Source organism: Pistacia vera, unplaced genomic scaffold (genome assembly GCF_008641045.1).
Source record: "Pistacia vera cultivar Batoury unplaced genomic scaffold, PisVer_v2 Contig567, whole genome shotgun sequence".
In the NCBI taxonomy this organism is placed as follows: domain Eukaryota; kingdom Viridiplantae; phylum Streptophyta; class Magnoliopsida; order Sapindales; family Anacardiaceae; genus Pistacia; species Pistacia vera.
In genome coordinates this window covers 202,977-228,163 of record NW_022196409.1, presented here as the reverse complement: position 1 = coordinate 228,163, position 25,187 = coordinate 202,977, and the positions used below count along the sequence as shown (strand labels likewise).

Below are 25,187 nucleotides of genomic sequence, written 5' to 3'. Positions count from 1 at the left end.
CCAAATTTATGTAATTCAAGTTTAGTTACTTAGTGACTGATTCATAGTTTAAAAGATACCGATTCATAAATATTAAATTCCATAATCAGTGATGATTTGTTATTTGAAATGTGTGGAGAATTGTTATAATAGTATTTCAAAATACAAACAGGTGGCAGTTTCACGTGTGGCTGTTACTTTTAATTTAATAGGTGACAGTTTCAAAGTAATTGGAGCTATTATAATATTAATAAATCGTAGTAATTGAGCTGTTACTATATTAATTATTTGGAGAGTAACATCAATTAAGAATACACTTCAATTATTTTGGCTCCCATTTTCATATTTTGTTAAAACACTTTTTAACTCTTATCTTTATATTATATCATCATTGCTTAGTTACTTCTCTATTACTGTTTTAAACCTTTGTTAGAGTGTGCACTCTAAACGGAGGTTTGTAATTATATCCTGAAGGTTAGTCTGTTGTTGAGCATTTTTGTGCCACAAAGATTCTTCCAGTAGGAGCAGAATTCTGATCTTCAGGATAGTGCTTTTGCACGCCTTGACGTTGCTGTTTTGCTAATGTTTAGTTGCTATTTTGCTGCTGTTTTTCCTACTGTTTTTCTGCTATTTTGCTACTGTTTTTCCTGCTGTCTTGCTGCTGTTTATAGGTTTTGTAATAAGTCCAACAAATCACCTACTAGGGACAAATGTAAATGAACCTTTGACGGAACCTGATGAAGTCGGTAGATGTGCGCAGCTCTTATAAACAAATTCTTTCTCCTCTGGACACAGCAGCGTAAACTGCAAACATATAAGAGAAGAATGAGATGGCCAAGGCTTCTCATAGAAGCAAATCTTCATTATAGTCAATGTAGGGTTAAGATTTACAATAAAGAAACTGGAGATCTGAAAAACCTGCCAGGAGAATCAGGAAGTGTTTGATCATTTTCTTTTTCTCTTTTCTCTCCTATAAACAACTCCAGGTGATATAGGAATTAAATCCATTGTAAATTAGTCAGTTACTATCTGCTAGTGTGTCAAGCGTGTTACTATATCACAATACAATATGTTAAATACTTTGATAGGATGTTTGATTTGGGGGTGAGTTGTGTGACCTGAATTACACAACACTTTTGTGTAATATGACAGTAATGCTTCAAAATAAGGGTGGCCGTATAATTTAATAAAGCACCAAATAAGATGACAATATTAATGTAATAATTGAGACCACTTAAATTTTTTGAAAGAAGAAAATCAGAAATACTAGGACTTCCATCGAGCATGCACAGGGAAAAAATAACAGGTGAATTAAGTCGTACGATTCCAATCACAGCGTCTCCACCAACGTCCGATACTACGTCACTAGCACAAATAAGCCAGTGCCTCCAGTGCAGCTGGCAGGAGCTGAAATTCATACCACCAATGATGCATCCTTCAGGCATGAGGGACAAGTGGATTGAATAAGCAAACAAGTACTTCTCAGAATGATCTCGAAGGTCAGCCGCCTCCGGAATAAACACATAAGAGGCACGAACCTATAGTAGCTAATAATTTTTACTAGGTTTGTAATAACAAGATGGCTTTGAAATTTTTTTTCTTTATATCACCTATAGAATTTTCATAAAAGAAATACCTTCCATATGCCATGGATTTAATACACAGGAGCTGCTTGTGAGTGCAAATATCCTATGTTGTCCGAGCTTAAATTGCTAGGATGATAAACACTAACACTCTGGGCTCAAATGAACAAAACAAATGCAGTGCATGCAAAACTCCTCAATCATGCAAGATGTGAAATAGATAATATTTAGTTATTAAAAAAGCACCAATTGTTTTAGAAACTTGAAGAGGTGTAACCTTGTGAACATAGCAAGGATTTGCTTGTTTGACTACAATTTAGGGTTCTGATTAGGAAAATTAATTTATGAAATAACTTAAAATAGTTCTACACCACTTATAAAATAACATGATCTTATAACTGAGTGTTTTCAAAAGGTCAACAGAATGCATATCATCCATCAATTTGGTTGTATACGCACATCAGACTCATTGTGAACTTTTTGTACAAATATGCAATACATGCTGCAGAAAGCGGTGGCAACATAACAGTCTAGAACCAATAACAGTGTATAACTTTAAAAAAAAAAAAAAAAAAAAATTCAAACTAGACAAAACTTTTCCATATGTGTAAATACATTACAAGAAGTAGCACCGTGACCAGACATTACACTCGATAAACGACATTCTGCTAACTTTAAGAAAGAAAATGTTTCAATTTAGTAAGGTGCTTGGATTTCACTTGGAATTATCTATGATAAGCATGTCATGCTACACATATTAATATATAGTACAACAAAATCTGAAGGACAAAAGAGCTACATATGAAAGGCAATGCAGTACATATCTTCACACCATTTGTTATAGCAGTAGGACAGGGGAGGTTCCTCAGGACATAGGTTAATACTTCGGATATCTCCTTCTTCACAAAATTTGATAATCCCATTTTCTCATCGTTGGGCATGCTCTTCTAACCATAGTAGCATTGCATCCTGTCGCTGATCACTACTATCATTTTGCAAATTTATCAGATCATTTAGAACACATGGAAGCATTTCTCCATCTGGGAGAAGATTCCTAGTACCAACATAGAGTTGGCCATTGGTACAGTTGAGGAAGAACACCTTAAAAATAGAGGTCAAAGAAGCAGCCACAAGGATATACTTAGATCTGCTGTCAAAAGATATCTGACCTGTAATCTTCTGTGTCTCCATGATTATTTGACTTAAAGGCAACAGGTACACATTAACCAAATGTTCATAAAAACTGTAGCATCAATAAGACCCCAACCAACTAGACTATCAAAATCTTAGCTGAGCCTTCTTGACCATCACAAAAGCGATACAGAATCCGTGTGGGGAGAGGCAATTTCACTTTGAAAATTTTCTCTAACTCTTGGATATCTGCTTCTGATGCACCCCTTCGAAGTGTAGCCTTTGCCTCTGGAAGGTTAATGGTCAACAAGTTTTTAAGTCTATCCCAACATCTTTTAAACTGTTTAACAAGAGGCCAGGGCTACGTATTAAAAGACACCCTCCATATCTGGTAAGTCACCTGAGGAGGGAAGTTGAGAGCGCAGTCAGTAAACTGTTACTTCACAATTTCGGGAAAAGTACTAATAAATCCTATAAACTAACGCTTGACCTAAAAGCTTAAGTTGATAGATAAGGCCCTTAAGATATAACAAATCCCGTCAGCTTCAAAGTACGTCAACACAACAATGACCAAAACAAAATTTTTTTTCACGAATGTACAATGTCGCAATGTAACAAAATGACATAGGAACATTAATGTAAGCTGATAACACATTGTTGAGTCACCAATACACATGAGTAACACTAATAACTAATAATAAGATACTATCGCAATGTCACAGGTCTCTAAAAACCGTACCAGGATTTTTTTACTCACTATAACAAAGTAACACATTGCTGAGCGATCAATACACATTGAATACTACTAATATAACATTATAGGGATACAAATGCAATGTCACAAATCACTTGAAGCCATTATTCCATGAACGTGCTGGGACTTTTACTTCCATCAACCAGAGTAACACATTGTTGGTTACAATACACGTTGAATATCACTAATATCACAAGATACAAACGAGATGTCATACGTCTGTAAAAGCCATTATTGCAGTAACGTTACTGGGATTTTCACATCTGGTAACATATTAACTCGCTCTAAGAGCACGCGCCAGATCAACAAACATACAGGCAAAACAGAGAGACCCACATCAACATTTCCACCAAAAATCCATTCTTTTTCAATTTCTTCCATTCTCTAACCAAAAACCATAAAAATCAAAACAAATAAACATGAAACAAACCAATAAAAAAAAAGAACCCACTCGATATATCATCTATAAAAATAAAAATAAATAATAAACTAAACCTAAAGAAGGAAGAGAGCGTTGCCATGAAGATCAAGAGGGGACAGAAGACCAAGTTCATCCAAGAGATTTGGAACCATAGAGAGATCTTCAGAGGCAAATCCTGAACCTTCGTTAACACAAGCCACAATTAGCGTTTGTGTTTGGTTCTAATTTTATTAAATTTGGTTCAAAGCAGATCTCAACAAAATCTCACAAACCCATTCTCAATCTCTCCGATTAGGGTTTTGCGGTACTTCTTTCAAGTACGTTTCTAGGCCTCTCTTAGCTAGCTGCTATGTGCTCTCGTTCAGGCGGAATTGTTGTGTTTTGCGGCAATACTTCAAGATTGGTTTTCCTTCTTTTTATTGATAAGTCCTTGTAGTTTAGAATAAAGTTTATTCCAGTACCGGATCTACCCCTACTTTTACAAATGAATAAGTGTGTTCTTTTACGAATGTTTGTGTGTCCGACTCGGTTTTCGATATTTTGAAATATGAAAATGATTAAATATTATACAAAATAAAAACAACTTGTTTGTTTGGGCTTAAACAGCTGCTTGAAAACGCAAAATATCGAAGATATTTCAAAATAATAACGAATGACAAAATACAAATTTATCATCTATACACAATTGATAAAACCCATGCAAAATAAATACTTATTTGTTCTATCTTGAAAAGTTGTCTTAAATATATCAATCTTTTATTTTTGTTTTGTAATTTTTTTCTTTGGTTAAAAATCTTGATTCAAAATAAAAATTTTGGGTTAAAAAGAAGATAAATAAAATAAAAAGAGAGATAAACCAATTTTATATTTAATTATATTTTTTTATTAAAAAACCAGACACATCTTGTCTCTCCTCACACCCTGGTCCCACTCATTTTCTCCATCATTTGTCCTCAATTTGATGGAAGGACTTAAATAGAAAAAATATTATACTACAACTGAGTCAGACAGTTACACAAAAAATAAATAAATAATAATCAGTTTTATAAATTTTGTACAATTTTTGTCTGGTTGTATGACTGCTTGTAAACAAAATAGTATTACTTAAACAAACATAGATTAGTCAACTTTCCAAGACAGAAAACTGAAAATAAAAATGGAGATTCCTATAATGAATACGACCAAGTTAACTGCTTTTCTTGTTTATTGTAACAATCTAACTTGAAATTGGGGAAATATTGTGGCTAACGAAACACAAGAGTGAAATTGTAAACTTGATTTTGGGTTCAAAGTTTATATATGTTGAGTCAACAGTGATGTTAGGTCATTGGGATGACCACTTATTGTAGTGTATTAAGTGAAACCGTCGCTCTTTACATGTTTAATTTTAGTATCTTTATAACAAAAAGATTATTATATATATATATATATATAATAATTAGGGAGCAATTCAACACTAATTAGGGTTTGGTCATTATTAATGTAGAGCAGCTGTGCCTTTGACAATCATTAAGTAATTAATAATCAACTGTGATACACTACCGTAATTAATTAAAAATTAAAAAGAGATGATAGACATAATTGATGATTTATGTCTTTAGTTTAATATCTATATTTAAAGCAAGTGTTTTATAGTTGGCTAAAATAAAAGCAAGTTTGTCTTTAAAAAAATGATGTATATAATAGGTAAATAATATTATAATTAAAGGAGTATGGACAAAATAGTTACCAACACTAAAGCAAGTTGTATGTCTTTCTTAATAAACTCATGACTCACGATAATATTTTCAACACATTAGATTTGATTAATATTACCATACAACTTGTTAAGTATAATATTGATGTCAGTTAGATATAATAATTGCTAAGTGTCTCTTTGACATTTTATTATATCATCGTTACAAAAGTTTAATTACAAAAAAAGGGTCTAATTGGAGGTTGATGGAAAGTTTTACATATTGTTGATTAAAAGATTATGATAGCTAGATATTGTTAGCTGAGACATCAACCACCGAAGATATTAAAACATCTCTAGTCAAGAATGAAAACCAAAAGTGAAAATTAGAATAAATTAAAATTTTAAATATATATTATGAGGTGGTAATTATAATTTAGATTCATATATTATAAATAATGTTTTGCTTATAATATAGTTATAAAAATCAGACAAAAATTATACACAAACGTTATATAAAAGTTTAGTAAAGTTACTGTCTATATGTCTGCTTCCGCATAGTATTGTTTCCTAGTATTGTACTATCTCCACCAAAATTCGTGGGCCTTTAGCCTATCAGCCACATGGTTTAGGATGAAGTCCAACAGACATAGACTGTACCTATGTCCCATTATATATATTATGGCCAGTGTTTGCTTTCCGGGTTTTAAGGCCCGTGCAAATGACGACATGATCAAGGAGAAAGAGGACAAGCGATTGGGGTGGACGTGGAGATTTAGAGGAGCAACATGGTTAGCTGTACCGAGAACGATACGAGGATGTGTAACGAGAGTGGACGGTCCAGGCTGTCACTGGCGTTTTCACTTAATGTCACCCAAAAGACGGGTAGCACGTCTCCTTCATCTATGCTCCATTCTAATGTGTTTTAGTATCAAGTTGTTGGGTTTTAAAAATGATTGCTTTAGTTTCTTGTTTTTATGTATTATTATTTTATATTATTATATTTAGTTACCATCGTTCGTTTGGATATTTTCTAGTGTATTGAGTAACTGACAATACCCAGATGGGCATTTTGGCTGCCCTTTTATTTAAATTACTTGTTACTATTTGGTTGTCTGTTGCCATTTTGGAAGCACTTTAAATAAGAGAACTGTGTTGAACGCTCTGGCTTGTGTAAAATAATTAGAGCGAAACCGTAATTGACGATTTTTATTGGTTTAATGACAAGAACAAAAATTATAGTTGCAAGGTTACTTTATAGACTATATCCTGATCGCTGACCAGTGACAGGACGTATACCATTTTGGTCTGAACTGGTTGTGATTGCAGAAAAAATAGAAGAGCTTCGATTCGGATCTTGCTAAATTTGAGTACAGTTATAATGAAAACAGGAGGAATATTATATACTGTATCCATCACTCGATCTCATCAGACAGGTGCAGGACATTACCAGAACAAATGTTAATGAGAAAGATGATTAAATAACAAGTAACTAAAAGTTACTTTGGAAATCAAAAAATCAATAAGGAGATTGCATACAGAGCCCAGGTGTACACTTAGACTCTGTGGAAACGGAATCGCAATTGTGAAATGACAGAGGTCGTAGCACAAGGACTGAAACTAGCTTATATTGCACTAATGAAGTAACAAATAAAAAAAAAAAAGGATCAAACAAAGACATCGAACTTCAATTACAACAAATATTACTAACAAGAAAAAAATATCACATGACAGACTCTTATTTAAGCACAATGGTGTATACTATCATGAAAACACACAATTAACAAGATTTAAAGTTTTCCAGAAACTCCAACTGAACAACCGAAGAATAACATAGGCGAGCGCGGAGATAACAAGAGGAACCCATGAAACACAGCTGAGAATCAATGAAAATGGATGTGGAGACTGATGATGAACGCAGCGACAGCACTGAGGACTGCAAACTTTTCCCATCACTTGGCAAACGACAGCAAACTTGCGGGCATGAATTTTGCCAGAAAGAGAGAAAGAAAGGTTAAATAGTTAGCGAAAGACAAAAATAAGGAAGGAAAGAGGGAGTTCGGATTTGTTTCAGCAAACAGAACGCTGTTTTAAGAGTGAGTCAAGCAGGATGCCATTAAAACAGTTTGCCATTCTACAGCCTGAGCAACAGTAGAAGTATCTGCCTGAGATCCTGGCGTGACCGGAGGCTGCGGTTGAGAATCGAACGACATAAATTTTGTCAGTGAACGCAAAATACCATCAGAACAAATGCAGTTGCCCTTTAGTTATTAAGATGAGAGCTTAGCCTGGCAAAAAGTTGTCAAGCTTTGTTCATTAATATAGACAAATCTTACAGGCTACAAGAGGCTTTCGAATATCCGACTCCGAATCCGAAATGCAATTGCCACGGGATGTCTCATCTTCAAAATCCTCTACCAAAATTCAAAGGGCCGAAATCCTAAGGATGTTTCCTACAAAACATACAAAATATGAGACCGTTGGACCCAACATTATTCTGCCAATGAGACATCCTACGACTTCGTATGAAAAAGTGGTTGTCAAATATCCGACTCCAATTCCGAAATTTGCAATTGCCACATATCACGTCCTTCAAAGTGCTCTAGCCAAAATTCAAAGCCGAGTTCCGAAATGTTTTCTAACATATGTTACCTTATGCCTTTAGATAGTTTTTACTTTTGAACAATACATTTTTCACTTCAATTGTAAGCTTGATTTGTAATTGATATTGCATTTTTTTTTTTTTAATTTAAAGAGAAAAATTAGTCTTGATATTATGCTACATGACTCTGACTAATAAATTAATCTATTGCCTAAAATAACTATATATGTTTCATCAAAGTAGATTAATTTATTAAAGATGTGTTGTATGGTCAATAAGCACGTGCTCTACAAGTTATATAAACAGTGGTAGTCCAATTATCACCGGGTCACGGATATCCAACATCCATAACTTATTAGATAAAATAGTATAATATATATAAGAAATGACATTTAATTAAATGAGCTTTGGAGTTGGATGATGTCATGTATTGATGCTCTTTTCTTGAATTTTACGAAAAATAATAGATCTTACTAAATTCGTTCTCACTTTGTTTTGTTTGGGAGGGAGTTTCTGTCCAGGAAAAGGAAGGCAATTTGAGTTGGAGTTCAACATCTCAAGTAAGGTTCCCCATTCTGTAGTTTTACAACGTCCGACGATATAATTGTTGAAATCATGAGCAAATAAGATTGAAGAAGATAATTTAGTGAATTTAATTATTATTAATTAATTATAATTGAATTAATATCGCTTATCTATCCAAAAATTAACTATATAATAATGAAACATAATATATAATATATCTAAAATCTCCTAAAATAATACAACTATATGTTTCACAATTGGAAATAATATTTAGTTCATTCGCACTCACAATAATACAACCCAAGAAGAGAAAATCAAAGGACACGTCTATAAAAATATTAAAAAAGAACACAAATTTAAAAAAAAAAAAAAAAGGACACTTAGACGGTATAAGAGTGATTAATTTAACAAAAAAGTGAGTTATAATAACTAAAAGTCTATTATCCCTAATTAATTATATTTTAAGATTGACTAAATTACATTTTTAATTGATAAAATTCCAAAAATAAATTAAAAACCTTTAACCGATTTACTTTGTATTGCAAGTTCTGTTGTATTTTGGCATGTCTCTATTTATTTTATTTTTTTCAAATATATCATCTCTTTGATAAAGATTTGAGACTATATGTCTATTATTCTACTGATTGTACAATGTATACATAGATTAAGCATTATTTTTTGTAAATTATATTTAAATTAGAAAGAAATATAATACACATACTTTTGACTAATTGGGACCCAGAAAATAGGCAAAGTCACGTTACATAAAATGACAAGGAATGAAAGAAACTTGACACTTTTGACAACCACTTTTCGAATCTTGATCCGCTTCATATCCGAATTCATCAATAGCCAAAGATCAGATAGAAAATCTAAAGGCAAACTAAGGAGACTTTTAAAAGAAATGTTTGTTATCCTATAATAACTATTAATAATTAGTAGAAGAATACTATACAAAATCATTTTTATACAATATTTCTCATATACACATTATGTAAGATATGATTGGGTAAAATTTTATTTTACTTTAAATTAGTCAATCATATCTTATCACATAATATTGTATGAGAAATATTGTATGAAAATTATGTATATGTAGTATTACTATATTAGTATATCTCACAATTATAAGTTTTCAAAAATGTTTCCTCTCATCAATATGTTTACTCTCATATATTTACTCCAACTTCATGATCCAGATGAAATGTTGGATCATTTGATTCCGATTCGATTTTAGGTGGATTTGAACAAGAGGACAAGCTTCCTCCGCTCATTGTCTTTTAACTTACGAATGTCAGCGACACACCCTAATATGTTATTACTATACAATTAGGCTCAGTTGACATTTTTGTTAAACGTTTTGTTGACAAACCCCCTAACACCTTTGATACCTAAAAAAGTGGTATAAAGATCAAACAATCGACCACACTCATAATACACAAATAATTTACAGATTTATTAAATATAATACATCCACAAAGCATGATTCATTATTAAAAAAAAGAAAAAAAAAAAAAGGCGGACAATGATACACTGATTCTAACTCTTCTCAATTTCTCCATCTCAAAATTTCATACTTAGGGTTTTTTGTCAAACTTATTGCTATTCTCACTGATCACTAGAGTTTTTCCCCAAGTCTCTCAATTCTAGCATTAAAAAAAAAAAAAATCATTCAAAGTAAATATTCTAGTACATTATATAAAATTAAAATTAATTAATGGTAATCGTTAGTCTATGAATTTGACTATTTGAGGTTCCCATAGAGTTTTTGAGGCGTCATGAGTTGGCACTAAAAGACTTAATAAAGCGGCTTTGGTAGAGTCCTACTCTCTTGCTTCCCTTCTCCAACTCGGACGAAAGTGGTGGGTTCCTATAGAGTTTTTGAGGTCCTCATTAGTTGTTTATTTATTTATTTTGTACACCTCGTGCCACAACTCCATGCATACGGACATCCGACTTCGAATCCGAAGTCAATTGTCTATTCAGACTCTTCAACTTGAATATGAGGCTCCAAAGAAACACGAATGACGTATGATATGATTAGAGCTAAATTAATAAACATTTCTTTTAAAAAAAAACGTGGTGTGACTGCTATAAGCATTTGTCTATGCTACGATGTCTAGATATAGTCGAACCCAAAATAGAATCCGAATTATTATCTGTATAGTCATTTAGTAACAATATGAATTCTCTACAAAGAGGTCATGAAAATAGAGTAAAGGACATATACTCACCCGAAGTTTGCGAAATCCCAAATTGATACCTTTGATTACATTTATTTCAGATCTCACTCTTAAGTTAATACCGTTAGTGATGTTAGAGGTGGTCGAAAACAATGAATGAGGTCAGTAAGTAAGATATGAGTTTTAGATAGGTTAGAGGAGTCCAATGGTGGTCTTAGAAGTAATTTGAACTTTGGAATCGGTCTGAAAAAGTCAAAAACCATCGATTGATGCTGCTTAAGTGAGTCACTTTTGCTAAAATAAGCTCATATTCAGCCTAAGAAAGCGTTGGTATACTTTAGCGTGTTAATTACTCGTGCTACAATAAAAAGTTGGAATTTATTAAACTGAAATAAATATAACTAGAGGTATGAATGGGATTTCATTAAACCTTGGGTGGGAATGTGTCTTGCTCTAAAAAATAATATAACGTTTAATATTAAAAGTGTTAACTAAGCTAACCCTCATCTTAGTACATATTCTTTGCAAACATTTTATTTCCTGAAAACGTGTAACGATGAAAAGATGGATGAAAATTGAAAATTACAGCACCAACACCTAGATAAAACAGTACAGAATATCCAACTTCGAATCCGAAAATATTTAATGGATGGCCCAAACTTTTCATAAGAGTGTCTAATTCTATATATTTACTTTTCAACTTTTGCTTACTCTCCAATAATATATTAATTAAGTACCTGTGAAAGCTTTAATTGTTCCAATTAATTTCACCCTTCATTTTCGGATTCGAACTCAGATATCCGATTTATGTTTCGCCCACAACCACAAAGACCCTTTACTTTTTTCTAACAATATTAGATACTTTTTACTTCTGAACATGAATTTCCATGCAATTTGCAATTATATCACGCCATGGCCAAAACTCCATTCGGGTATCGGACTTCGAATACGAAATCTAATTGTCCATTTATAAGTACAAAATAAGCTGTACTAAGTGATGCATCCTTCACTTGATTTCGGATCGGACTCAGATATCCGCTTTCTGTTTCCTGCTGCATGTATAATCTTCAATCAACAGATATGATAAAATCATCAGCCAGATTTACATGCAACTGGTATGAAAAGGAACTGAAGATATCACAAGGGAGGCGAGCAAGGAGACAACGAAGAGTGCCCATGTACCAAACTAACTTGGATTCGATTTTCTTACAAAAACAAAAACAAAACAGAGAAAATTTTACATCATCTTATTACAAAAAAAAACAGAGGAAGTATTACATCATCTCATATTCTATTACAAATACAAAAAACAGAGAAAATTACATATCTCAGTAGACAGGTACAGGACTATTACAACTACAAAACCGGATTAATTTATTAACATTAGAGACAAACAGAACTTCATTGTGAAGAGATGAGTAACTAAGCAACGAGTAATTAAAGTAATATTTGAAAATCAAAATAATTAAGATACAGATTGCATACAGAGTCCAGGCGAGACACTTGAGGCTCAGTCGAAAAGGAATCGCAATGTGAAAACAAAGGTCGTAGCAAAAAGTAATAACTGCAACTAACTCCGCACTTGATTTATGGTTTTGAAATGGTGGCCATGAAGCTGAGACAAGAAGAAAAAGAAAGATGAGAAGGATAGCGAAAGAGAGAATATGGAATGAAACAGGGAGTTGGGATTGAATTTGTGCAGACAAGATAGCGATCTCAAGTGCAGATGTAAAGCAAATGCCATGAGGATATTTCCCATGGTGGAGAAGCGGGTTGTATTCTGTTGAGGAACAACAGCTGCTTGAGATTCTATGTCAGTAGAAGGATGAGTGTGGCTGTGACGATGGAGGCGGGTACATTCTCTGACGGATTTGGGACATCTGGGAGATGATGAATCTGATAAGTGAAAGGAAAAATTCTTTGATCTCTGCGAAATGGCCATTTTTGACTCTGCTGTTTGCTACCGTAGAGTTGTTCCTTTATATATAGGTTCATCGTCGGTATCGAATATCTGATATCCGTTGAGTTGCAGAAAGAAAGAGATGACATTGAAGGACTTTTTGACTCTGCTGTTTGCTACCGTGGAGTGTGTTCCATTTCGAATAGTCCGATATTCGATCCGATTCAAATTGTGTTCTCTTGCTTGTGTCATTAGTGGGACTGCTACGAGGATCAAATAATATGTCAAAGGCAGTTCCTCAAATAGATTTTAATAAAGAAATAAAAACAGTAGATAATTGGATGTTAACAGGTTAATTAAGACTCTTGTGTGTATTATTAAGTGATTATAAGTTCAATTTATCTAGGTTGTTAATAAAGATGATCACCAGAGAGATTTACTCAATTACAACTTAGGCCGAATGATTTTTGCAATCTGGGTTGGACACCTTCCATCACCCAAAAAAAAAAAAAATTAAATAAATAAATATAACTTAGATACATAATAAACTAAATTAAATATGTACTGTTCTTTTGTATTATAGAAAATTTTTACTGTACAGGACAATGGTTTCGAATAATCTAAATTCGATCCGCTATAAACTTGAGAGTTTGGCTTCTGGGTCCACAATCAGGAGAAACAAAACCATTCCAAGTGAAGGGAATTGTTGTTGACCTTGTTTGTTTTAAAGAATAGACAATCAGGATCCGAAGTCGGGACCTCGGTGTATTAGACTCATGATTAAGCTGGAGATTGCAGAAAGAAAGAAAGAGGATGAGGACAAAGGATTCGATAGTTGGGATTTGAATCCGGCAGAAGATAAATGCCTTTCCTCTGCTTCTAAGAAGTTGGCACACGCGGGTGAATAAAAAAACTAATTAAATATATGAAATATTGAAACAAAAAGTGAGGACAATTAGAGTGGTCCGATATTCGATCCGAGTCCGATAGTTGGCTTTCCCTGTTTCTGTGTAGTTGCAAGAAACAATTGCAATCATCAACAAATATTGACCTATGGAAAAGAAAAAATTGGACAGTTCGGACTCGGATATGTTCTATGGCGTCTTTGTTCAACTTCCATTGATTTGTTAAATGTTGAACTTGCATTTCTAACGGGTATCCGAAATCCGAGTGGACTTTATTTCACAAAGAAATGCAAACAATAAGTTCGGTAATATGACTGAGGGCCCCACTTCTTTATTAATTGATTTAAATCTATCGGATTAAAATTCTGATTTTAAGAAGGTAATATCAGTTGCATTAAATTCCTGCATTGGCCTGCCTTTTGCGCCTAGTGGGAGTGTTCGTCGTCGCAAACCTCCATCTTCGTAGCCATTTTCCAATCGTCTCACTCATCGAAAATTCACCCAACCACCTCGATTCGACCCCTCATTCTCTTCTCTTAAACCCACCCCACATCAGCTTCCCTCACCACTGATTGCCATCCATGACCTTTCTTTTGTGCCTAGTGGAAGCGTTCAACTCCACAAGCCTCCAACTTCGCAGCCACTTTCCGACCGCTTCGCTCATCGAATTCACCAACCACCTCCTTTGACCCCCCATTCTCCCCCTTCAAGACCCACCCCCCACACAGCTTCCCTCACTCATCGGTTGCTGTCCATGGCCTTTCTTTGTGCCTAGTGGAGCGTTCACCCCGCAAGCCTCCATTTTTTTGCAGCCACTTTTCCGATCGCCTCACTCATCGAAAATTCACCCAACCACCTCCATTAGACCCCCATTCTCCCCTCTACAAGCCCACCCCCACATCAGCTTCTCTCACTCACCGATTGCCGTTCATTGACCTTTCTTTTGCGTCCAGTGGAGGTGTTCAACCCGCAAGCCTCCATCTTTGCGCCATTTTCTGATCGCCTCACTCATCGAAAATTCACCCAACCACCTCCATTAGACCCCCCATTCTCCCCTTTACAAACCCACCCTCCCATCAGCTTCTCTCACTCACCGATTGCCGTCTATTGACCTTTCTCTTGCGCCTAGTGGAGGCGTTCACCCCGTAGCCGCCATCTTGCAGCCATTTTCCAATTGCTCACTCATCGAAAATTCACCAACCACCTCCATTAGACCCCCCATTCTCCCCTCTACAAAACCCACCCCCATATCAGCTTCCCTCACTCACTGATTCCGTCCATTGCCTTTCTTTTGCGCCCAGTGGGGTGTTCAACCCCGTAAGCCTCCATCTTTGCAACCATTTTCGATCACCTCACTCTCGGAAATTCACCAACCACCTACATTAGACCCCCCATTCCTCCCTCTACAAACCCACCCCCACATTAGTTTCCCTCACTCACGTTGCCGTCCATTGACCTTTCTTTTGCGCCCTGGGGCGTTCAACCCCTCAAGCTCCATCTTTGAAGCCATTTGCCATTCGCCTTACTATAGAAAATTCACCCAACCACCTCCATTAGACCCCCCTTCCCCTCTACAAAATCCACCCCCACATCAGCTTCCCTCACTCATCGATTGCCGTCCATTGACCTTTCTTTTGCGCCCAGTGGGGGCTTCAACCCCTCAAGCCCCATCTTTGAGCCATTTTCCATTCGCCTAACTCATCGAAAATTCACCCAACCACCTCCATTAGACCCCCCATTCTCCCCTCTACAAAAACCCACCCCCACATCAGCTTCCCTCACTCACCGATTGCCGTCCATTGACCTTTCTTTTGCGCCTAGTGGGCGTTCAACTCCGCAAACCTCCATCTGTCAGCCATTTGCCAATCGCCTCATTCTCGAAAATCCACCCAACCACCTCCATTCGACCCTCGATTCTCCCCTCTTCAATACCCCCCCCACATTAGCTTCCCTCACTCACCATTTGAGGTCCATCGGCTTTTCTTTGCGGTGGGTGAGTTGGTAGGGCTTTTCGTCAAACACTTGGTGTGGCCTAGGGAGCACTTGCATGTATCTTTAAGAAATTCAAAAAGACATAAATCCAATAATAAAAAAAATAATAATGTTAGTGAAAAAGAAAGTAATAAAATTATAATCCTTCGGAGAATACAACCGAAATTAACGTACGAAATGTACAAACTAATTAATAAACATGTGTAATAAAACTGCAGTTTTGCTTATTTATGTGTAATAATTGAGACTCTGGTTTGAGCCAAAATCTGAATTCTTTCTCACTCAATCACTCTGAGTTTTCCCCAAGTCTCTTATTGTAGCATTACAAATTCTCGAAGTAAATATTATGGTATCATATTTATATAAAAGCGGATTTGGCAGGATCAGACTCTATAATATGCTGTTATGCCTGCGAAATCAAGGTGTGACGTGGAAAGTCACGTGATAAAGTGTGACCTGCTCCTATTAGAACGGTAAGCGCACGTCAGGCCTGCCAAACGCATGGAGCTTCCAAGTATCTATTTCCCTGCTCCAAATCGCGTGAAATCAGCTTGGGAAGTGGGCAATGGGACGTAAAGCGGATTAGTCTGACATTCACACCAACCCAAGGATTTAATGATGATTACTTGCATTCATCTTGTTACAAAATGAGGAAGACCCCTTCATCAAGGGGATTCGGCCATTTTACACTTGAACTCTCTCCTCTCTTGCAAACTTTGTATTTACTTTTCCTAATCATTTGTAAGTCAGTTCGCTATTGCGACCTGACCCACTATACTAATACAAATCAGTAGACATAGGACTTGTTACCTTACATCTGAACACTTTAAAAAACTCTCATTACATTTATTCTATTCTCTCTATAATCAGATGTCCTTTGATCAATCAACGTTATACACATGTCGATTAGTTAGTGTGAGAATCACGCATCAACGTATGCTTTTTGCTTTCTTTCTCCAATTCGCACGAAATTGATGGGTCCCAAATCCAAGGTTTCAGTTTGTATTGTCACATACCACATCTATTTATTTTTGATACACATCGTCCCTAAACTCCATGCATACGGACATCCGACTTCGAATCCGAATGTATTGTCTATTTAGACTCTTCAACTGAGCCTCCAATTAAATAATTGATTTCACATTAGAAGTTGTACTGTAATCCACTTTTCACTATTGATTTCTGATTCGAACTCGGATATCCGCTTTCCAATATTTCTTCCTACATGACTCTGCCTCCGGAATGACATTATGAATTGAATATGATAAAGAGCTACATAAAAATAAAATGTAACAAATATAATATAAAATCAATTTACAATCTGGTATTCCCTTTAGTTTTCATCAACTAAACGATTTTCATTTTACATGCTTCCAAATGTTAGTTATTTCACGAGGGAGTTTGAAGAAAATATAAGAGACTTTGATTTGGATAATTGGATCTTACCAATCCGCTATAAACTTAACAATTAACGACTTAATTCGGATCTTACTAAATTTAGTTGAAAACAGAGGAAATATTACACTCATCTTATTACAACTACAAACAGAGGAAATACTATATGCTGTATCCATCATCTCATCAGACAGGTACAGGACAATTACAACAATAAAAACTTGAATGAGAAAGTGGTATCAATATAAGTGATTAAAAGTAATATTGGAAATCAAATAATTAATAAGGGATTGCATACAGAGCCCAGGTTACACACTTGAGGCTCAGAGGAAACGGAATTGCAATGGTGAAGACAACGGTCGTGGCAACAAGAATGACTGAAACTAGCTCCAGCACTTGACTTATGGTAGTGAAATCGTGGCCAATGATGTTTGCAACAATCAGAAAAAGAAAGATAAGAAGATAAGAAAAGAGAGAATATGAATGAAACAGGGCTGGGATTGAATTTGTGCGAACAGGAGAGCTATTTCAAGTGCAGATGTAAAGCAAAATGTCATGACAACATTTCGCCACTGCTGCAGAAACTCGTTTCCATTGTGTTGAGAGAAATTTCTGCGATTCTAAATCGATAGTAGGGAGAGGAAGATGGTGTTTGCGATGGCGGAGGCGCGCCTACCTTGAGGGATTCGGGAAATGATTGAAGCAAAAGAGCTTTGATACTCTCTCAATAGACATTTCGGTGGTGTGCTTAAGATCCGAGTTTCAGTTTTCAATTTATAGGAAGTTTTCGGGTTTTCCATTTTTAATTATTGACTTCCGTTATTTCCCATTTCCGCCAAGGCTTTCGAATAGTCCGACATCCGATCCGGATGGAACTGCTTAGGATAAATCCCGATGGAAAATGCGTGAAAGGAACTGTTAGGAAAAAAGACTTTTGACTGTGCGACGACAAGGCTTTCGAATAGTTCGGATTTTGATGCTAATCGGAGTTCAGCTTCCTTGCGTATTTCTTAATGTGCGGAAAATGACAGATTTGGACCCCCGATTGAAAACTATTTCTGAATGAAAAATAATAAAAGATATAAAAGTTTTCTTAGAAATTTCAGAAAGCTATATAGTGGTCCCATTCATAATGGAGTGAATTCTATGGATTAAATCCGATTTTATGAAGAAAGGTAATATTAGTTGATTTAAATTCCTCCATGGAATATTTACAATCTGAAATCACACTTTTAAGAAACATAAAACTATAAAGGGTTTCAGAGCAGAAAATACCTCCTTAATATATGGAATCTTTGGACTCAGTTTCTAGCAATTGCTTTTGTCTATTGGCCTTTGATATCAATATGTGGGATTTCTTGCTGGGTTGTAATAAATTAATAACCCATTTTTTAAGAAATCAAAATTTTTAAACCCCATTATTAATTTTTTAATGGGTATTCCAACTCCTTACCTAATCTCAAGCCAATATGCACTTGCCCTTAACCCACCAAAACACTTCCACACACAAAAGCACTAAAATGATTCTAAAATTACATTAACAAATCACTTCATGAACACAACGAGCTTTTAACTCAAAAATTAGCAATAACACATTACTAATACTTCACAACACTCAATCTGGCAATTCTGAAAAGTAGGTAGAAAAGACCACATGGTTCCTGAGCAGGCACTCCTCAGGCAGTGATTTCTAGCCCAGCCACATTTGCACAATCAATAGCGAAGGCTGGGGGCTGCATACATGCCATGTAAACGATTCCCGGGACCTTCATTCCATTGAATGCGAGGGCAGAAGTCAGTTTCCGAAAGTCCAGTCAACTGAAATCAAGGCATGGTAACCCAAATGAGGGTTTACATGTAAACAGGCTACACACGAGGTTTCTGTTACTGAGCTACCTTCCGATTGCCACCAGGCTAGCAAGTCAAATACACCAAATGCAAAGATTGTATTTGCTATTATTAGCTATATATATATAGATATATAATATTATATATATAACCATGTACATGGTTCTCAGAAGATGTAATCTGGGCAGCGGAGGGAAACTCTGCCACCTCGGCTTCAAATGGACGACCATTTGGGTCTGCCAATCTGGAAGAACAGTATATTGACACATTAGGAAAGCATTAGAGGATACTAAAACATTTACAGACACAAACGGTACAAAATGGAAGCACAGAAAAAATATATATTAATGACGAAAATGAAAATGGCAATATTAATATGATATGGTGTCCGACGTTGAAGGATTGGTCTTAACAATATGAAACTTCAACATGTTGCTTCCCCAGCTCAACCATTTTAGTAGAAGCCAAGGAGCTTACACATTCTCTTCTTCGCTAGGCCAATAATGCAAGCGATTAACTCAGCTTGCTTTGACTGAGTAATGGACAAGCCTGAAAAGTTTATTGATTAACATATCCTGACTATTCATTTCCTGAACAGAATTCCTTCAGAGATACTTTTTCTGAATACAATATGAGTTCTTTTAATTGCTTCTGAACAAGGACTGAAAGGTCAGTTGTACATACCAATGGGGCCCTTTTTTATAAGTCGGGCCAATAGTAAAGGTTCAATTGAAGAATGCTGCTTCAACATAAGGATTCATATGAATTACCTGCCAGGAACAAATGTAAATGAACCTTTGACGGAACCTGAGAAGTTGGTAGAGGTGTGCAGCTCTCGTAAACAAATTCTTTCTCCCCTGGACGCAGGAGTGGAAACTGCAAACATATAAGAGAAGAATGAGATGGCCAAGGCTTCTAACAGAAAAAATCTTCATCATAGTCAATGTCGGGTTACATATTACAATCAAGAAGCTGGAGATCTGAAAACCAGCCAGGAAAATCAGAGAGTGTTTGATCATTTTCTTTTTCTTTTTTCTCTCCTATAAACCTCCAAGTGACATAGGAATTAGATCCATTGTAAGTTTGTCAGTTAATATCTGCTAGTTTGTCAAGCGTGTTACTATATCCTAATAAATATGTTAATACTATGATAGGATGTCTGACTTGGGGAGAGTTGCCACAACACATTTGTGTAATATTTATATGACAGTCCACCTAAAAAACATTCATCAAAGGCAGAACTGTTTCACAGATTTGAAAAAGCCCAAATTCTCCACAGTAAGAAAAAAATCTAACATGACTTGATCACCAGAAAAATTTCCTATTGATGTTGAAAACACCTTCCTATGCAGCAAGAACATGTTGAAATGATAACACACAAGCACTCATTTATTGTCAATAATGCTTGAAAATAAGGGTGGCTGTATAATTTAAGAAAGCACCAGAAATATAATGTAATAATTGAGTCCACTTAAATTTTTTTGAAAGAAGAAATACAAGTGACCACAACTTCCACTGACATCACAGGGAAAAAATAACAGTGAATTGAGTCGTACCATTCCGATCCAGCCTCTCCACTAATGTCCGATTACAACGTCATTAGCACGAATAACCCTGCCTGGTGCAGCTGGCAGGAGCTGAAATTCATACCACCAATGATGCATCCTTCAGGCATGAGGGACTGCGGATTGAATAAGCAAACAAGTACTTCTCAGAATGACCTCGGGTCAGCCGCCTCCGGAATAAGCAACAGAAGGGCACGAACCTGTAGTAGATATAATTTTTACAAGTTTATAACAACAAGATGACTTTGAAAATTTTATCTTATATCACCTATGAATTTTCATAAATAAATACCTTCTATATGCCATAAGATTTAATACACAGAAGCTGCTAGAGCGTGCAAATATCCTACTTGTCCTAGCTTATATTGCTAGGATGATAAACACTGAATCCTAGGCTCAAATGAACACAACAAATGCAATTCTCAAAACTCCTCAATTATGCCAGATGTGAAATAGTAATATTACTTATTAAAAAAGCACCAATAGTTTTGAAACTTGAAGGGTGTAACCCTGTAAAACAAAGCTACGATTTGCTTGTTTGACTAAAATTTATGGTTCTGATTAGGAAAATTAATTTATGAAACTTAAAATATTCTACACCATTGTAAAAATAAAATGATCTTATAACGAGTGTTTTCAAAAGTTCAACAGAATGCACATCTTCTCATTTGGTTGTATATGCACAGACTCATAGTGAACTGTATGTACATAATTGCAGTGCATGCTGCAGAAAGCAGCACAACATAGCAGTCTAGAAGCAATAAGAGTGCATTTCTTAAAAAAATTTGCAAACTAGACAAAACTTTTCCATATGATAGATACATTACAGAAGCAGCACCTGACTAGACATTACACAGGATAAAAACATTCTGCTAACTTTAAGAAAGAAAGGTTTCAATTTAGTAAGGTTCTTGGATTTCACTTGGAATTATCTATGATAACCATGTCATGGTACACATATTAATATACAGTACAAAAATCAGAAGGCAAAAAGAGCTACATATGAAAGGCATGCAGTACATACCTTCACACCATTGGTTATAGCAGTGGAACAGAGGGGAGGTTCCTCGGAAAAGGTTAATACTTCGGATACCTTCTTCTTCACGAATTTTGATAATCCCATTTTCTAAGCGCCGGGCATGCTCTTCTACCATAGTACATTGCGTCCTGCTGCTGATCACTGCTCACTTCTGCAAATTTATCAGATCATTTGGAACGCATGGAGCATTTCTCCATCTGGGAGAAGATTCCTAGTACCAACATAGAGTTGGCCATTGGTACAGTTGAGGAAGAACAACTTATACTAGACGTCAAAGAGCAGCCACAAGGATATCTTAGATCTGCTGTCAAAAGATATGTCACCTGTAATCTCCTGTGTCTCCAGGATTATTTGACTTAAAGGCAAAAGGTACACATTAACCATATGTCATAAAAACATGTAGCCACCAATAAGACCCAACTAACTCACTATCAAAATCTTAGCTGAGCATTCTTGACCATCACAAAAGCGATACAGAATCCTTGTGGAGGCAATTTCACTTTCAAAATTTTCTCTAACTCTTGGATATCTGCTTCTGATGCACCCCTTCGAAGTGTAGCCTTTGCCTCTGGAAGGTTATGGTCAACCAGTTTAAAGTCTATCCCAACATCTTTTAACCCGTTTAACAAGAGGCCAGGTACATATTAAAAGACTCCCGCCATGTCTGGTAAGTTGCCTGTGGAGAGAGGTTGAGAGAGCAGTCAGTAAACTGTTACTTCACAGACTTCGGGAAAAGTACTAATAAATCCTATAAACTAACACTTGCCCTAAAAGCTTAACCTGATAGATAAGGCCCTTAAGATCTAACAAATCCCGTCAGTTTCAAACCACGCCAACACAACACAAAATTTTTCAGAATGTACAATGTCCAATTAGCATGCGACAGTTACGTATTGTTAACAAAATGACACAGTACCATTAATGTAAGCTGATAACACATTGATATCACTAATAGCTAGCAATAAGATACCAATGCAATGTCACATGTCACTAAAAACCACTACCCAGTAACATACCAGGATATTTTTACTCAATATAACAAAGTACACATTGTTGAGCGACCAATACACATTGAATACTACTAATATCACATTATAGGTACATTACAATGTCACAAACCAGTTAAGTCATATTCCATTACCGTTACCAGGACTTTTACTCCCATCAACCAAAGTACCCATTGTTGAGTACCATACACATTGAATATTACAATATCACTAGATAAAACGAGATTGTCATGCGTCAGCAAAAGCCATGATTCCAGTAACGTTGCTGGGTTTTCAAATCCGGTAACACACAACTCTCCTAAGAGCACACGCCACATCAACAAACACACGGCAAAACAGAGAGACCCACATCAACATTTCCACCAAAAATCTCTTATTTTTCAATTTCTTTCATTCTCCACCCAAACTCATAAAAATCAAACAAATAAACATGAAACAACCAATAAAAAACATCCCCCCTAGATATCATCACTACAAAACAAAACAAAATAAAAAATAAAAAATAAAAAATAAAACCTTAAAGGAAGGAAGAGAGTTGCCATGAAGATCAAGAGGGCATGAAGACCAAGTTCATCCAGCAGATTTTGGACCAGAGAGACTCTTCAGAGGCGAATCCTAAACCTTCTGTTAACACCCCACAATAGCGGTGTGTTTTGGGTCTAATTTTGATAAATTTTGTTCAAAGCTAGATCTCCAACACTCCCAAACCCATTTCTCTATCTCTCTGATTAGGGTTTTGCCTAACTTCTTTCCTGTTTCTAGGTTCTCTATCTATCTGCTCTCGGCTCTCTTCAGGTGGAAATGTTGTTTTTATTGTCGGCAATTCTTCAAGATTTGATTTTTTTTCTTTTATTGATAAGTCCTTCTAATTTAGGAAAATTACTTTGCATCCTCTATCCATCGTGAAAAGACAACCTTACCCCTTAGTTTTACAAATTAATAGGTTTGTTCTTTTATAATTTCATTTCGTGTATCCAGATTTCCACTTTCGAAAATATGGAAAACGATTAAAAAAATGAACGCGAAAAATGGAAATGCTTTGCCATTGTTGTTTGAAAACATAAAATACATATATAAATATATAAAAAGAGTTTAATTATATAAAGAGTCATTTAGAAATACTCTTAGGTCATTGGATGACCGCTTATCATTCTGCATTAAGTAAAATATCAACTCTTTTTGATACGTTTGGTTCAGAGAATGTTATATTAATGGAAATAGATTATCTTGAAAATTACGAGAATGTTTAAGAAAATGTGTTTGATTAATTGGAATAATTAGTGAATATTTTTATTTATATGTTTGATAATTCTCGTCTTATACTCTTAAAAACTATTACAAATTCCATCATATGTGGCTAAACAATCAATATCTGATTGTCGCATCTAACTAATTAGTAGATTAGTAGCTATCGATCTAACACAGTTCACACACTAATTATGTTGTTAGAACTTGGAATAGTTGGTTCATCACTAACTAACGATTCTGGCCAAAATGTTTTTAATAATTCTTATTTGTAATAAACAATTAATATTTTATATATTTATAATATAAAAATAGTTTATAATTATAATTTCGATTATTATTAATTTAAATGAATTAAATTTTTAATTTAATATCTAATAACATAGTCCAATATGTTGTCAAAGGGTATAATAGTAAATATGTATGTTTCATTATTAAGCATTATAGTGATATTACTTGAAATTAAAGTTCTATATTATGACAATGATGTGTCCCAATTAGTTGGCAACCCATCTATCTCATCATTATTAACAAACAATAAATTTCCAATCCTGAAAATAAATTTTATATGATCAATTGTTTGCAAGATCTCTATTTCTTCCTGAACTCATCCAATCAAGTCAAGTAGCTTCCCAATAAGGTATTGGAATGATATAATATTAGGGAAGAGTATTGAAAATATTCATCACATCCTAAGATAAAAACCTAAGATCCAAGATTATTCAAATGGGTACTGATTGTGAAAGATTTATTAAAAAAATAAAAATAAAATAATAATAATAATAATAATACAAGTTTGTCTTGGAAAAATGTTGATTTACAAGCTTTGCTTCTCAAAGATTTGTCTCTTTTAGGCATATATATTTTTGTGAGTTGCATTCTCAAAGTGTCTTGAAAGTGCTTCTTCTCCCATGTATCAAACATGCTCTAGAAGATAGAATTTCAAGTTGAATTGGTTACTTGTGGAAGATTTTACTAATAAGATGAAGATTTTAGTTGAATTTTGTAGTTGTTATTTAGATCAAACATGAAGAGGGTCTTCAAAGTTTTCATTACCCATTAGAGAGAAGCTTCAGAAAATAAAGCATTCATGATTATACATGTACCACTGAGAGAGAGAGGGAGAGAGAGAGATGGTCAAAACGAAGAATTCATTAAACCAAAATACACAAAAAAAACATTACAATAACAAGAAGAAGAAGAAGAAGAAGAAGAAGAAAAGGAGCAAAAATGGAGAGGGAGACCAATATGTACATTCTCTCAAAGAAGTTAGTCCTAAAATTTGAAGGCCCTCTTTGACAAGTAAAGTTGTTTAACAATTTGAGAACTCAGCAAGTCAAGTCAACTCCATTGCAACCCACAACTTTTCTTCTCATTCCAGAAAGGCCCATTTGGAAAAACCAATTAAAAAACAACTCCAACCAACGACCTACACAAT

General features: G+C 35.1%; 2 pseudogenes; both read right to left on the bottom strand.

Annotated features, from left to right (window-relative positions):
- Window positions 1-672: 672 nt before the first annotated feature.
- Window positions 673-3,828, bottom strand: LOC116108652 (annotated as a pseudogene).
- A 14,930-nt stretch (window positions 3,829-18,758) lies between these two features.
- Window positions 18,759-23,171, bottom strand: LOC116108651 (annotated as a pseudogene).
- Between the last annotated feature and the right edge of the window lie 2,016 nt (window positions 23,172-25,187).